The sequence below is a fragment of the Bubalus bubalis genome, chromosome X (genome assembly GCF_019923935.1).
Source record: "Bubalus bubalis isolate 160015118507 breed Murrah chromosome X, NDDB_SH_1, whole genome shotgun sequence".
Lineage (NCBI taxonomy): Eukaryota > Metazoa > Chordata > Mammalia > Artiodactyla > Bovidae > Bubalus > Bubalus bubalis.
In genome coordinates, this window is record NC_059181.1 from 99,277,804 (window position 1) to 99,291,018 (window position 13,215).

The window sequence follows — 13,215 nt, forward strand, 5'->3', positions numbered from 1 at the left end:
AAAAAAAAAAAGAAGAAGAAAAATAAAGAGAGAAAACAAACAAACCAACAAAAACAATGTCACAAAAATTATAAAGAAAATACAGGTATAAAATTGATATCAAATACCAATAAGCATAAATTAAAAATCTTGAGTAGAGTTTGGAATTGCAGATATACGATGTTATATAAAAGAATAAGAGAAAGAAACAGAGGGAAGAAAAAAGAGAAAAAAAAAGTTACAGAAATTATAAAAAAAACTATAGGTACAAAATTGATAACATATACCAAAAGGCTAAAATTAAAAATCTAGAGTAGAGTTTGGAATTTCAAAAATACAATGTTAAAGAAAAGAAGAAAAAGAAAAAAAAAAAAAACACTGTCAAAAAATTATAAAATATATATATGAAGTTTGCTGAAGAAGAAAAAAAAATAGGGTCTTTTTTTTTTTTTTGCAAAGTAATAGGTTATAAAATTGAAAATTAGAGGACCATAGAGGACTTAAAATTAAAAAAAAAAATTAAAAATAAAAAAGAAAGAAAGAAAGATTGATCATAAAAATAGTAAAAATATATCTATGTCTTTCTCTGGTTTTGTTGTAAGTATTGTGGGTTCAGTTCATTTTTGGCTAGTTCCTTGGTCCGACTTATATTTCTCAAGATCTATAGGCCCCTTCCTATGTAGTCCATAGTAACCACAGGGTTTTAATTTATAGCCTGTAGCTTCCAAGGTGTTTCCCTCTGTTATAGCTTCTTCTGTTTGCTGGTCTCTTCAGTGTCTGGTTTCCGCCCTGACACAAAGGGGACGGTGGAGGACACTTTTTTTTTTTTTTTTTTTAATTTAGGCTCACTTGTTCAGTCGCGCTGTGGGGAGGGAGGGAGGGATGCTGCAAACAGATAACACTGGCGTGCGCTCGCAGTGCCTCAGCCACACTGGGTCTGCCCCTGCTCACGGCGCGTGTAGCCTCCCTGCCCACACCGCTCGGGCTCTAGGTTGTTCCACCGGGAACAATCAGAGGCCGGCCCTGGGCTGAGCTCCCAGGTCCAAGCCGCTCAGGTTCAGGCACTCGGGTAGTCCTCAGAGGCGCAGACTCTGTTGGGCCTGAGTTTTGTGCTCTTCCCAGGTCTGAGCAGCTCAGGTGATGAGGTGTTTGGCGAGCACCAGTGCTGCGACTTATCGCCTCCCCGCCACTCAGTTATCTGGGTGTAAAACTGGCACACCTTCTCAGGCAGATGTTGACCGTCCAGACCCCCGAGAAGTTTTAGTTATCAAAGAAGCCTGCTTACAGTTTTATAGATAGTGTCTCTCTGGGGCTGCGATTGGCCCCTTCCGGCTCTGGCTGCCTGTCACCAGAGGGGGAAGGTCTGCAGCCGGCTATCTCTGTTCAGTCCTTTGTTCCATGTGCGGGCCTGGTGGTGTCTTAGGTTAGGGCTGGCTTTTCGCATGGTAGATATCCCACAGTCCGGTTTGCTAGCCCAAATTATTTCGCTCAGATAGCGCTCAGGACATTCGGGCCAGATTCTTACTCTAAGCGACGCAGCCCGCACCGCGCTTCCCTGCCCAGCCCCCGCTTGCTAATGGCGTGTGCAGGCTTCTGTGCTGCTTCTCCGCTGGGGGAGTTACCGTAGGGCTCGCAATCTGCGATTTTTAATTGTTTATTTATTTTTTCTCCCTGTTATGTTGCCCTCTGTGCTTCCAAAGCTCGGCACAGATTTGGCAGTGAGAAGGTTTCCTGGTGTTTGGAAACTTCTCTCTTTTTAAGACTCCCTTCCTGAGACAGAACTCCATCCCTCCCTCTTTTGTCTCTTTTTTTGTCTTTTATATTTTTTCCTACCTCCTTTCGAAGAGTTGGGTTGCTTTTCTGGGTGCCTGATGTCCTCTGCCGGCATTCAGAAATTGTTTTGTGGAATTTACTCGTCATTTAAATGCTCTTTTGATGAATTTGTGGGGGAGAAAGTGTTCTCCCTGTCCTACTCCTCCACCATCTTGGCTCCTCCCCCCACTCCAGTATTCTTGCCTGGGAAATCCCATGGACAGAAGAGCCTGGTGGGTACAGCCCATAGGGTCACAAAAGAGTCAGACATGACTTTGTGACTAAGCAAAAGCAAACTCAGACTAATTAATTAAATACAAGTACTATGAGGATTACCACCCCACTATCCTTAGGTCTGTATGGTTTGCATTAATCAGTACCACTCCACAGGAGATAACATTGTTTTACACTCTTGTTTGTAGAAGTAAACAGTTTCAGAGACTTTCAGTTAGCCTTTTCTACTATAAGAGCTCTATCCCAAGGAACCAATATGGAGCTATTTGCCAACTACTGAGTATATTCATTCCAATTTTACATTCGTGGCTTGTGAAAATGACTACTGGCTGGAGATGAACCCAGTAGACTCACTGTGTACCAGACCTAGACCAAGACTCCTCCATTTATTACCTACTCACATATACCCCCAGTCCATTTGGGGACCATAAATGACACCTTGTGTCCCTGAGTAACAATGTTAATTCAGACCCTCTGCCCAGCAGTCCTCAAAATGTTTAGTGTTCCCCTATGCATAGTACAATCTTACACAAGAAAGTGTCACAGGCTTTTTTGAGGAATGATTGTCAGAATCATTATTATATACTTGCCATGGCATGGCAAGTTTATCCCTTAAGGAGACCTGAACTCTTCTTCAGAAAAATGGGTTATAGGCTCAGTTCTAGAAACTGGGCAACTGCCCTCAGTCAACCTAGATTTCTTTCAACTTCTTAGTTTGAGCAATACAGGGCACTGTATTCTATTAACCATCTCCATTGTTCTCTGAAGATCACACTCCCTTCTGATACTGTTCTGACCCTGCTGCTCATAGTAGTTGTACTTGCCTTGCTTCTGATGGCAAAGCAGGGAGTCCATTCTTAATAGCATCTCCCACTGTCACAACTGAGCTTCACAGTGATGCTTGTGCCCATCTCACAATAAAGTTCTTCATTGTTTGATAAATGATGTCTTTTCTGGGCCCTCCAAGAAAAACAATTATCTGGTAGTTTTTTTTTTTTTTTTTTTTTTTTATCCTTACCTAATATATCTACTTTAACATAATCAATTCTCTAAGCTTTTTGATCTATTATTTTATGTTCTTCCATGGCCATTTTGTCATTTCTGCTTTACTTAGTACAGCTCAATGAAGCACAAGTTGGAATCAAGATTTCCAGGAGAAATATCAATAATCTCAGAGACACAGATGACACCAACCTTATGGCAGGAAATGAAGAAGAACTGAAGAGCCTATTGATGAAAGTGAAAGAGGAGAGTAAAAAAGTTGGCTTAAGCTCAACATTCAGAAAACAAAGATCATGGTATCCAATACCATCACTTCATGGCAAATAGATGGAGAAACAGTGGAAACAATGTCAGACTATTTTTTGGGGCTCCAAAATCACTGCAGATGGTGATTGCAGCCATGACATTAAAAGACACTTGCTCCTTAGGAGATAAGTTATGACCAATCTAGACAGCATACTTGAATTCGCATTCCAGAATATCTGGCTCTAGGTGAGTATTAACACCATGGTGATTATCTGGGCTGTGAAGATCTTTTTTGTATAGCTCTTCTGTGTATTCTGGTCAGATCTTCTTAATATCTTCTACTTATGTTAGGTCCATATCATTTCTGACAGAATGTGGCTACTGGAGAAGGGAATGGCAACCACTTCAGTATTCTTTCTTTGAGAACCCCATGAACAGTATGAAAAGGTAAAAAAAAATAGCACACGGAAAGATGAACTCCCCAGGTCAGTAGGTGCCCAAAATGCTACTGGAGATCAGTGGAGAAATAACTCCAGAAAAAATGAAGGGATGGACCCACACCAAAAACAACACCCAGTTGTGGATGTGACTAGTAATAGAAGCAATGTCCAATGCTGTAAAGAGCAATATTGCATATGAACCTGGAATATTAGATCCATAAATCAAGGAAAATTGGAAGTGGTCAAACAGGAGATGCCAAGAGTGAACATCGACATTCAAGGAATCAGTGAACTAAAATGGAGTGGAATGGGTGAATTGAACTCAGATGACCATTATATCTACTACTGCTGGCAGGAATCCCTTAGAAGAAATGGAGTAGCCATCATAGTCAACAAGAGTCCAAAATGCAGTACTTGGATGCAATCTCAAAAATGACAGAATGATCTCTGTTCGTTTCCAAGGCAAACCATTCAATATCACAGTAATCCAAGTTTATGCCCTGACCAGTAATGCTGAAGAAGCTGAAGTTGAACAGTTCTATGAAGATCTACATGACCTTCTAGCACTAACATCCCAAAAATATGTCCTTTTCATTATAGGGGACTGGAATGCAAAAGTAGGAAGCCAAGAAACACCTGAAGTAACAGGCAAATTTGGCCTTGGAGTACAGAATGAAGCAGGGCAAAGGCTAATAGAGTTTTGTGAAAAGAACGCACTGGTCATAGCAAACACCCTCTTCCAACAACACAAGAGAAAACTCTAAATGTGGACATCACCAGATGGTCAACAATAAAATCAGATTGATTATATTCTTTGCAGCCAAAGATGGAGAAGTTCTATACAGTCAACAAACACAAGAACAGGAGCTAACTGTGGCTCAGATCATGAACTCCTTATTGCCAAATTCAAACTTAAATTGAAGAAAGTGGGGAAAACTACTAGACCATTCAGGTCGACCTAAATCATATCCCTTATGATTCTACAGTGAAAGTGAGAAATAGATTTAATGGACTCGATCTGATAGACAGAGTGCCTGATGAACTACAGACAGATGTTTGTGACATTGTACAGGAGACAGGGATCAAGACCATCCCCAAGAAAAAGAAGTTCAAAAAAGCAAAATGGCTGTCTGAGTAGGCCCCTTACAAATAGCTGCGAAAATAAGAGAAGTGAAAAGCAAAGGAGAAAAGAGAAGATATCAGCATCTGAATGCAGAGTTCCAAAGAATAGCAGAAAGAGATAAGAAAGCCTTCTTCAGCGATCAGTGCAAACAAATAGAGGAAAACAACAGAATGGAAAGACTAGAGATCTTTTCAAGAAAATTAGAGATACCAAGGGAATGTTTCATGCAAGGATGGCCTCAATAAAGGATAGAAATGGTATGAATACAATCTTACCTCAAGAAATAAGGGAAACATTGAATAGACAACCTCACTTTTCACTTAAGAAATTTGGAAAAAAGAGAACAAAAGACCCCCAAAGTTAGTAGAAGTAAAGAAATCATAATGATCAGAGTAGAAATAAATGAAGAAAACAATAGAAGATCAATGAAACAAAAGGCTAGTTCTTTGAGAAGATAAATGAAATTGTCAAACCATCAGTCAGACCCTTCAAGGAAAAAGGGGAGAAGACTCAAATCAACAAAAGTAGAAATGAAAAAGGAGAAGTTACAGCAAACAATGCAGGAATAGAAAGGGTCAGAGTAGACTCCTATGAGGAACTATATGCCAATAAAATGAACAAATTGGAAGAAAGGGACAGATGCTTTAAAAAGTTCAACCTTCCAAGACTGAACCAGGAAGAAATACAAATTATGAATAAGCCAATAACAAGTACTAAAATAAAAAATGTAATCAAAAATCTCCCCACAATCAAAAGCCTAGAGCTAGTTGGCTTCACAGGTGAATTCTATCAAAAGTCTAGAGATGCTCTAATACCTATCCTTCTTTAACTATTCTAGAAAATTGCAGAGGATGGATAATTTCCATACTTCTTCTATGAGGCCACCATCACCTTGATAACAAAACCAGATAAAGGTATCACAAATAAAATAAAATAAAATTACAAGCTAATAACACTGATGAACCTAAATGCAAAAATCCTCAACAAAATTCTAGCAAACAGAATCCAACAGCACACTGAAAGGAATATACACCATGATCAAGTCAAACTCATTCCAAGTATGCAAGGATTCTTCAATATATGCAACCCAATCAATGTGATACACAATATCAATAAAAGATAAAAATCATATGGTATTCTCAATATATACAGAAAAAGCTTTGGAAAAAATATCCAGCCCCCATTTATGATTAAAAAAAAAAAAGCTTTTCAAAAATGGACATATAAGGAATCTACCTCAACATAATAAAGGCCATATACTATAAACCCATAGCAAACATTCTCACTGTTGAAACACTGAAAGCATCCCCTCTAAGATCAAGAACAAGATAAGGGTTCCCACTCTTGCCATTATTATTCAACCTATTTTCAGAAGTCCTAGCCATGACAATCAGAGAAGAAAAGGAAGCAAAAAGAATCAAAATTATACATAAAGAACCAAAATTCTCACTGTTTGCAGATGAAATGGTACTGTTCATTGAAAATCCTAAAGATACTATCAGAAAATTACTAGAGCTAATCAGTGAATTTAGTAAAGTCACAGGATACAGAATCAATACACAGAAATCCCTTGCATTCCTATATACCAACAATGAAAAATCAGAAATAGAAATTAAGCAAACAATCCCATTAACTATTGCAACATAAAGAGGAATAAAATATCTAGGAAGAAACCTTCCTAAGGAGACAAAAGAGGTCTATATAGAAAGATAAACTTAAAAGGGATTAAAGACCTAAATGTAATACCAGAGGCTAGAAAACACTCTTAGAGTGGGCAGAACACTCTTCATAAATCACAGCAAGATTTTCTATGATGCATTTTCTAGAGTAATGGAAAAAACAACAAAAACAAACAACTCGGACCTAATAAACTTAAAAGCTTTTACACAGCAAAGGAAATTATATAAAAAAAAAAAAAATCGAAAAGACAACCCTCAGAATGGGAGAAAATAATAGCAAATGAAGCTACTGATAAACGAATAATCTCCTAAATATACAAGTAGCTCAATAAAAGAAAAACAAACAACCCAATCAAAAAGTGGCCAGAAGACCTGAACAGCCATTTCTCCAAAGAAGACATCAGTTCATTTCAGTCACTCAGTCGTGCCCAACTCTTTATGACCCCATGGACTGCAACATGCTAGGTTTCCCTGTCATTCACCAACACCTGGAGCTTGTTCAAACACATGTCCATTGAGTTGGTGATTCCATCCAACCATCTCATACTTTGCCGTCCCCTTCTCCTCCTAACTTCAATCTTTGCCAGCATCAGGGTCTTTTCTAATGAGTCAGTTCTTCACATCAGATGGCCAAAGTATTGGAGCTTCAGCTTCAGCATCAGTCCTTCCAATGAATATTTAGGACTGTTTTCCTTTAGGATGGACTGATTGAATCTCCTTGATGTCCAAAGAACTCTCAAGAGTCTTCTCCAACACCACAGTTCAAAAGCATCAATTCTTTAGTGCTCAGCTTTCTTTATGGTCCAACTCCCACATCCATATGTAACTAATGGAAAAACCATAGCTTTGACTATATGGAAATTTGTCAGCAAATTAACGTCTCTGCTTTCGAATATGCTATCTAGTTTGTCATAGCTTTTCTTCCAAGGAGCAAGCATCTTTTAATTTCATGGCTGCAGTCACCATCTGCAGTGATTTTGGAGCCCAAGAAAATAAAGTCTGTCACTGTTTCCATGTTTCCTAATCTATTTATCATAAAGTGATGGGACCAGATGCCATGATCTTCCTTTCTTAATGTTGAGTTTTAACCCAGCTTTTTCACTCTCCTCTTTCATTTTCATCAAGAGGCTCTTTAGTTCCTCTGATTTCAGCCAAAAGTGTGATGTCATCTGCATATCTGAGGTTATTGACATTTCTCCTGGCCATCTTGATTCCAGCTTGTGCTTTATCCCTCCTAGCCTTTCTCATGATATACTCTACATATAAGTTAAATAAACAAGATGACAATATACAGCCATGAAGTATTCCTTTCCCAATTTGGAACCAGTCCATTGTTCCATGCTGGTTCTAACTATTGCTTCTTGACCAGAATACAGATTTCTCAGGTGGCAGGTAAGGTGGTCTGGTATTGCCAACTCTTTAAAAGTTTTCTACAGTTTTTTTGTGATCCACACAGTCAAAGGCTTTAGCATAGTCAATAAAGCAGTAGATGTTTTTCTGGAATCATCTTGCTTTTTCTATGATCCAAGGGATGTTGGCAATTTGATCTCTGGCTCCTCTGCCTTTTCTAAATCCAGCTTGAACATCTGGAAGTTCCCATTTCATGTACTGTTGAAGTCTAGCCTGGAGAATTTTGAGCACTACTTTGTTAGCATGTGAGATGACACAAGATGGCTACTAAAAACATGAAAAGATACTCAACATCACTCATTCACAGAGAAATGCAAAATCAAACTACAGTGAGATATCACCTCACATAAGTAAGAATGGCCATAATCAAAAAAATCTACAAACAAAAAATGGAGAGAGAATGTAGAGAAAAGGAAACACTCTTGCAATCTTGGTGGGAATGTAAATTGACATAGCTACTATGAATACTAGTATGGAGATTCCTTAAGAAACTAGTAACAAAACTACCATATGACCCAGCAAACCTACTACTGGGCATATACCCTGAGAAAACCATAACTGAAAAGGAGACATGTAACCTAATGTTCATTGCAGTTCTATTTACAATATTTACAATAGATAGTCGACAGAAGCAATCAGATGTCTATCAACAGATGAAAGCATAAAGAAGCTGTGGTATATATATATACAATGGAACACTATTCAGCCATAAAAAGGCACTCGTTTGAGTCAGTTCTCATGATGTGAATGAGCCTAGAGCTTATTATAAAGAGTGAAGTAAGTCATAAAAAGAAAAGCATATATTGTGTATTAACACATATATATGGAATCTAGAAAGATGGTATTGATGAATCTAATTGCAGGGCATTAATAGAGACCTAGATATAAAGAACAGACTTGTGGAAACAGGAGGGGAAGGAGAGGTGGATCTAATTGAGAGAGTAGCATGAAAACAATTATATTATTGTAAAACAGATAGCCAGTGGAGATTTGTTGTATGACTCAAGGAGCTTAAACCAGTACTCTGTGACAACCTAGACAGGTGGGTTGTGTCAGAAGGTGGGAAGGAGGTTCAAGAGGAAGTGGACATACATATACCTATGGTTGATTCATGTTGATGTATTTCAGAAACCAACACAATATTTTAAAGCAAAATAAATAAGTTAAAAAAAAATGACTCTGGGTGGGTTACCAGTATTACAAATTATATATATATACAAATTCAATTCAGTTCAGTTGCTCAGTTGTGTCCAACTCTTTGCAACCCCATGAATAGCAGAACGCCAGGCCTCCCTGTCCATCACCAAATCCCGGAGTTCACTCGGACTCACATCCATTGAGTCAGTGATGCCATCCAGCCATCTCATCCTCTGCCGTCCACTTCTCCTTCTGCCCCCAATCACTCCCAGCATCAGAGTCTTTTCCAATGAGTCAACTCTTCGAATCAGGTGGCCAAAGTACTGGAGTTTCAGCATCATTCCTTCCAAAGAAATCCCAGGGCTGATCTCCTTAAGAATGGACTGGTTGGATTTCCTTGCAGTCCAAGGGACTCTCAAGAGTCTTCTCCAACACCACAGTTCAAAAGCATCAATTCTTCAGCGTTCTTCACAGTCCAACTCTCACATCCATACATGACCACTGGAAAAACCATAGCCTTGACTAGACGAACCTTTGTTGGCAAAGTAATGTCTCTACTTTTTTTTTTTTTTTATTTTGAATTTTATTTTATTCTTAAACTTTACATAACTGTATTAGTTTTGCCAAATATCAAAATGAATCCGCCACAGGTATACAGGTGTTCCCCATCCTGAACTCTCCTCCCTCCTCCCTCCCCATTCCATCCCTCTGGGTCGTCCCAGTGCACCAGCCCCAAGCATCCAGTATCGTGCATCGAACCTGGACTGGCAACTCGTTTCTACTTTTTAATATGCTATTTAGGTTGGTTGGTCATAACTTTCCTTCGAAGGAGTAAGTGTCTTTTAATTTCATGGCTGCAGTCAAAATCTGCAGTCATTTGAAGCCAAATAAATAAAAAAATAAATAAAATAAAGTCTGACACGTTTCTACTGTTTCCTTCCCCATCTATTTCCCATGAAGTGGTGGGACCAGATGCCATGATCTTCGTTTTCTGAATGTTGAGCTTTAAGCCAACTTTTTCACTCTCCAATTTCACTTTTAACAAGAGGCTTTTTAGTTCCTCATCATTTTCTGCCATAAGGGTGGTGTCATCTGCATATCTGAGGTTATTGATATTTCTCCCAGTAATCTTGATTCCAGCTTGTGTTTCTTACAGCCCAGTGTTTCTCATGATGTACTCTGCATATAAGTTAAATAAGCAGGGTGACAATATACAGCCTTGACGTACTCTTTTTCCTATTTGGAACCAGTCTGTGGTTTCATGTCCAGTGCTAACTGTTGCTTCTTGACCTGTATATAGGTTTCTCATGATTTGAAATAGCTCACCTGGAATTCCATCACCTCCACCAGCTTTGTTCGTAGTGATGCTTTCTAAGGCCCACTTGACTTCACATTCCAGGATGTCTAACTCTAGGTGAGTGATCGCACCATCTTGATTATCTTGGTCATGAAGATCTTTTCTGTATAGTTCTTCTGTGTATTCCTAACACCTCTTCTTAATATCTTTAGGTCCATACCATTTCTGTCCTTTATCGAGCCCATCTTTGCATGAAATTTTCCCTTGGTATCTCTAATTTTCTTGAAGAGATCTCTAGTCTTTCCCATTCTATTGGTTTCCTCTATTTCTTTGTATTGATCGCTGAGGAAGGCTTTCTTATCTCTTCTTGCTATTCTTTGGAACTCTCCATTCAGATGCTTATATGTTTCCTTTTCTCCTTTCCTTTTCACTTCTCTCTTTTCACAGCTATTTGTAAGGCCTCCCCAGACAGCCATTTTGCTTTTTTGCATTTCTTTTCCTTGGGGATGGTCTTGATCCCTGTGTCCTGTACAATGTCATGAACCTCTGTCCATAGTTCATCAGGCACTCTGTCTATCAGATCTAGTCCCTTAAATCTATTTCTCACTTCCACTGTATAATCATAAGGGATTTGATTTAGGTCATACCTGAATGGTCTAGTGGTTTTCCCTACTTTCTTCAATTTAAGTCTGAATTTGCCAATAAGGAGTTCATGGTCTGAGCCACAGCCAGCTCCGGGTTGCCTGTATAGAGTTTCTCCATCTTTGGCTGCAAAGAATTTAATCAATCTGATTTTGGTATTGACCATCTGGTGATGTCCATGTGTAGAGTCTTCTCTTGTGTTGTTGGAAGAGGGTGTTTGCTATGACAAGTGCATTTTCTTGGCAAAACTCTATTAGTCTTTGCCCTGCTTCATTCTGTATTCCAAGGCCAAATTTGCCTGTTACTCCAGGTGTTTCTTGACTTCCTGCTTTTGCATTCCAGTCCCCTATAATGAAAAGGACATCTTTTTTTTTTTTTTTTTTTTTGCATGTTAGTTCTAAAAGGTCTTGTAGGTCTTCATAGAACCGTTCAGCTTCAGCTTCTTCAGCGTTACTGGTTGGGGCATAGACTTGGATTACTGTGATATTGAATGGTTTGCCTTGGAAACAAACAGAGATCATTCTGTCATTTTTGAGATTGCATCCAAGTACTGCATTTCGGACTCTTTTGTTGACCATGATGGCTACTCCATTTCTTCTGAGGGATTCCTGCCTGCAGTAGTAGATATAATGGTCATCTGATTTAAATTCACCCATTCCAGTCTATTTTAGTCGCTGATTCCTAGAATGTCAACGTTCACTCTTGCCATCTTTTGTTTGACCACTTCCAATTTGCCTTGATTCATGGACCTGACATTTCAGGTTCCTATGCAATATTCTCATTATGGCTTTGGACTTGCCTCTAGCACTAGTCACATCCACAACTGGGTATTGTTTTTGCTTTGGCTCCATCCCTTCATTCTTTCTGGAGTTATTTCTCCACTGATCTCCAGTAGCATATTTGGTCCCTACCGACCTGGGGAGTTCCTCTTTCAGTATCCTATCATTTTGCCTTTTCATACTGTTCATGGGGTTCTCAAGGCAAGAATACTGAAGTGGTTTGCCATTCCCATCTCCAGTGGACCACATTCTGTCAGACCTCTCCACTATGACCCGCCCATTTTGGGTGGCCCCACGGGCATGGCTTAGTTTCATTGAGTTAGACAAGGCTGTGGTCCTAGTGTGATTAGATTGAATAGTTTTCTGTCAGTATGGTTTCAGTGTGTCTGCCCTCTGATGCCCTCTTGCAACACCTATCATCTTACCTGGGGTCTCTTTCCTTGGACGTGGGGTATCTCTTCACGGCTGCTCCAGCAAAGCACAGCTGCTGCTCCTTACCCTGGACGAGGGGTATCTCCTTACCACCACTCCCCCCCGACCTTGAATGTGGAGTAACTCCTCTATGCTTTCCTGCACCTGCACAGCCACCGCTCCTTTGACGTGGGGTTGCTAGTCTTGGACGCCACCCCTGGCCTCGGGCGTGGGATAGTTCCTCCCGGCCGGAGCCCCTGGACTTGGGCATGGGGTAGCTCCTCCCGCCCGCTGCCCCTGACTTCATATGTGGGGTAGCTCCTATCAGCTGCTCCTGCGCTGTCGCAGCCTGGCACTCTCGGCCAACGCCCCTGACCTCGGACATGGGGTAACTCCTGTTGCCTGCCACTCCTCGGGCATGGGGTCCTCCCAGATTCTGCCCCTGACCTCGGACGTAGGGTAGCTCCTCTCAGCCACGCTCTGTGCACCGTCGCAGCCACCCACGCTCTGTGTGTGTGTGTGTGTGTGTGTGTATATATATGTATATACATATATTCTGGTACAAAATATCTGTAAAAATGGTTAAAAACCTGAAGCAAGGGGGGAAAAAAAAAAAAACTCTTCAGCTTCTTTAAACAAAAGACTTTGCGAACTTAGAGGACCAAGAATTTTAAAAAAAAGTTAAAGTGAATATGGATTATTGAAACTAGGAGAGAGGTTAATATTTGGGGTTTGCTTGGAAAACTCAAGACTTTACAAGACTGGAAAAGGTCAGTTTTCATTCCAATCCCAAAGAAAGGCAAAGCCAAAGAATGCTCAAACAACCACACAATTGCACTCATCTCACACGCTAGTAATGTAATCCTCAAAATTCTCCAAGCCAGGCTTCAGCAATACATGAACCATGAACTTCCAGATGTTAAAGCTGGTTTTAGAGAAGGCAGAGGAACCAGAGATCAAATTGCCAACATATGCTGGATCATGGAAAAAGCAAGAGAGTTCCAGAAAAACATCTATTTATGCT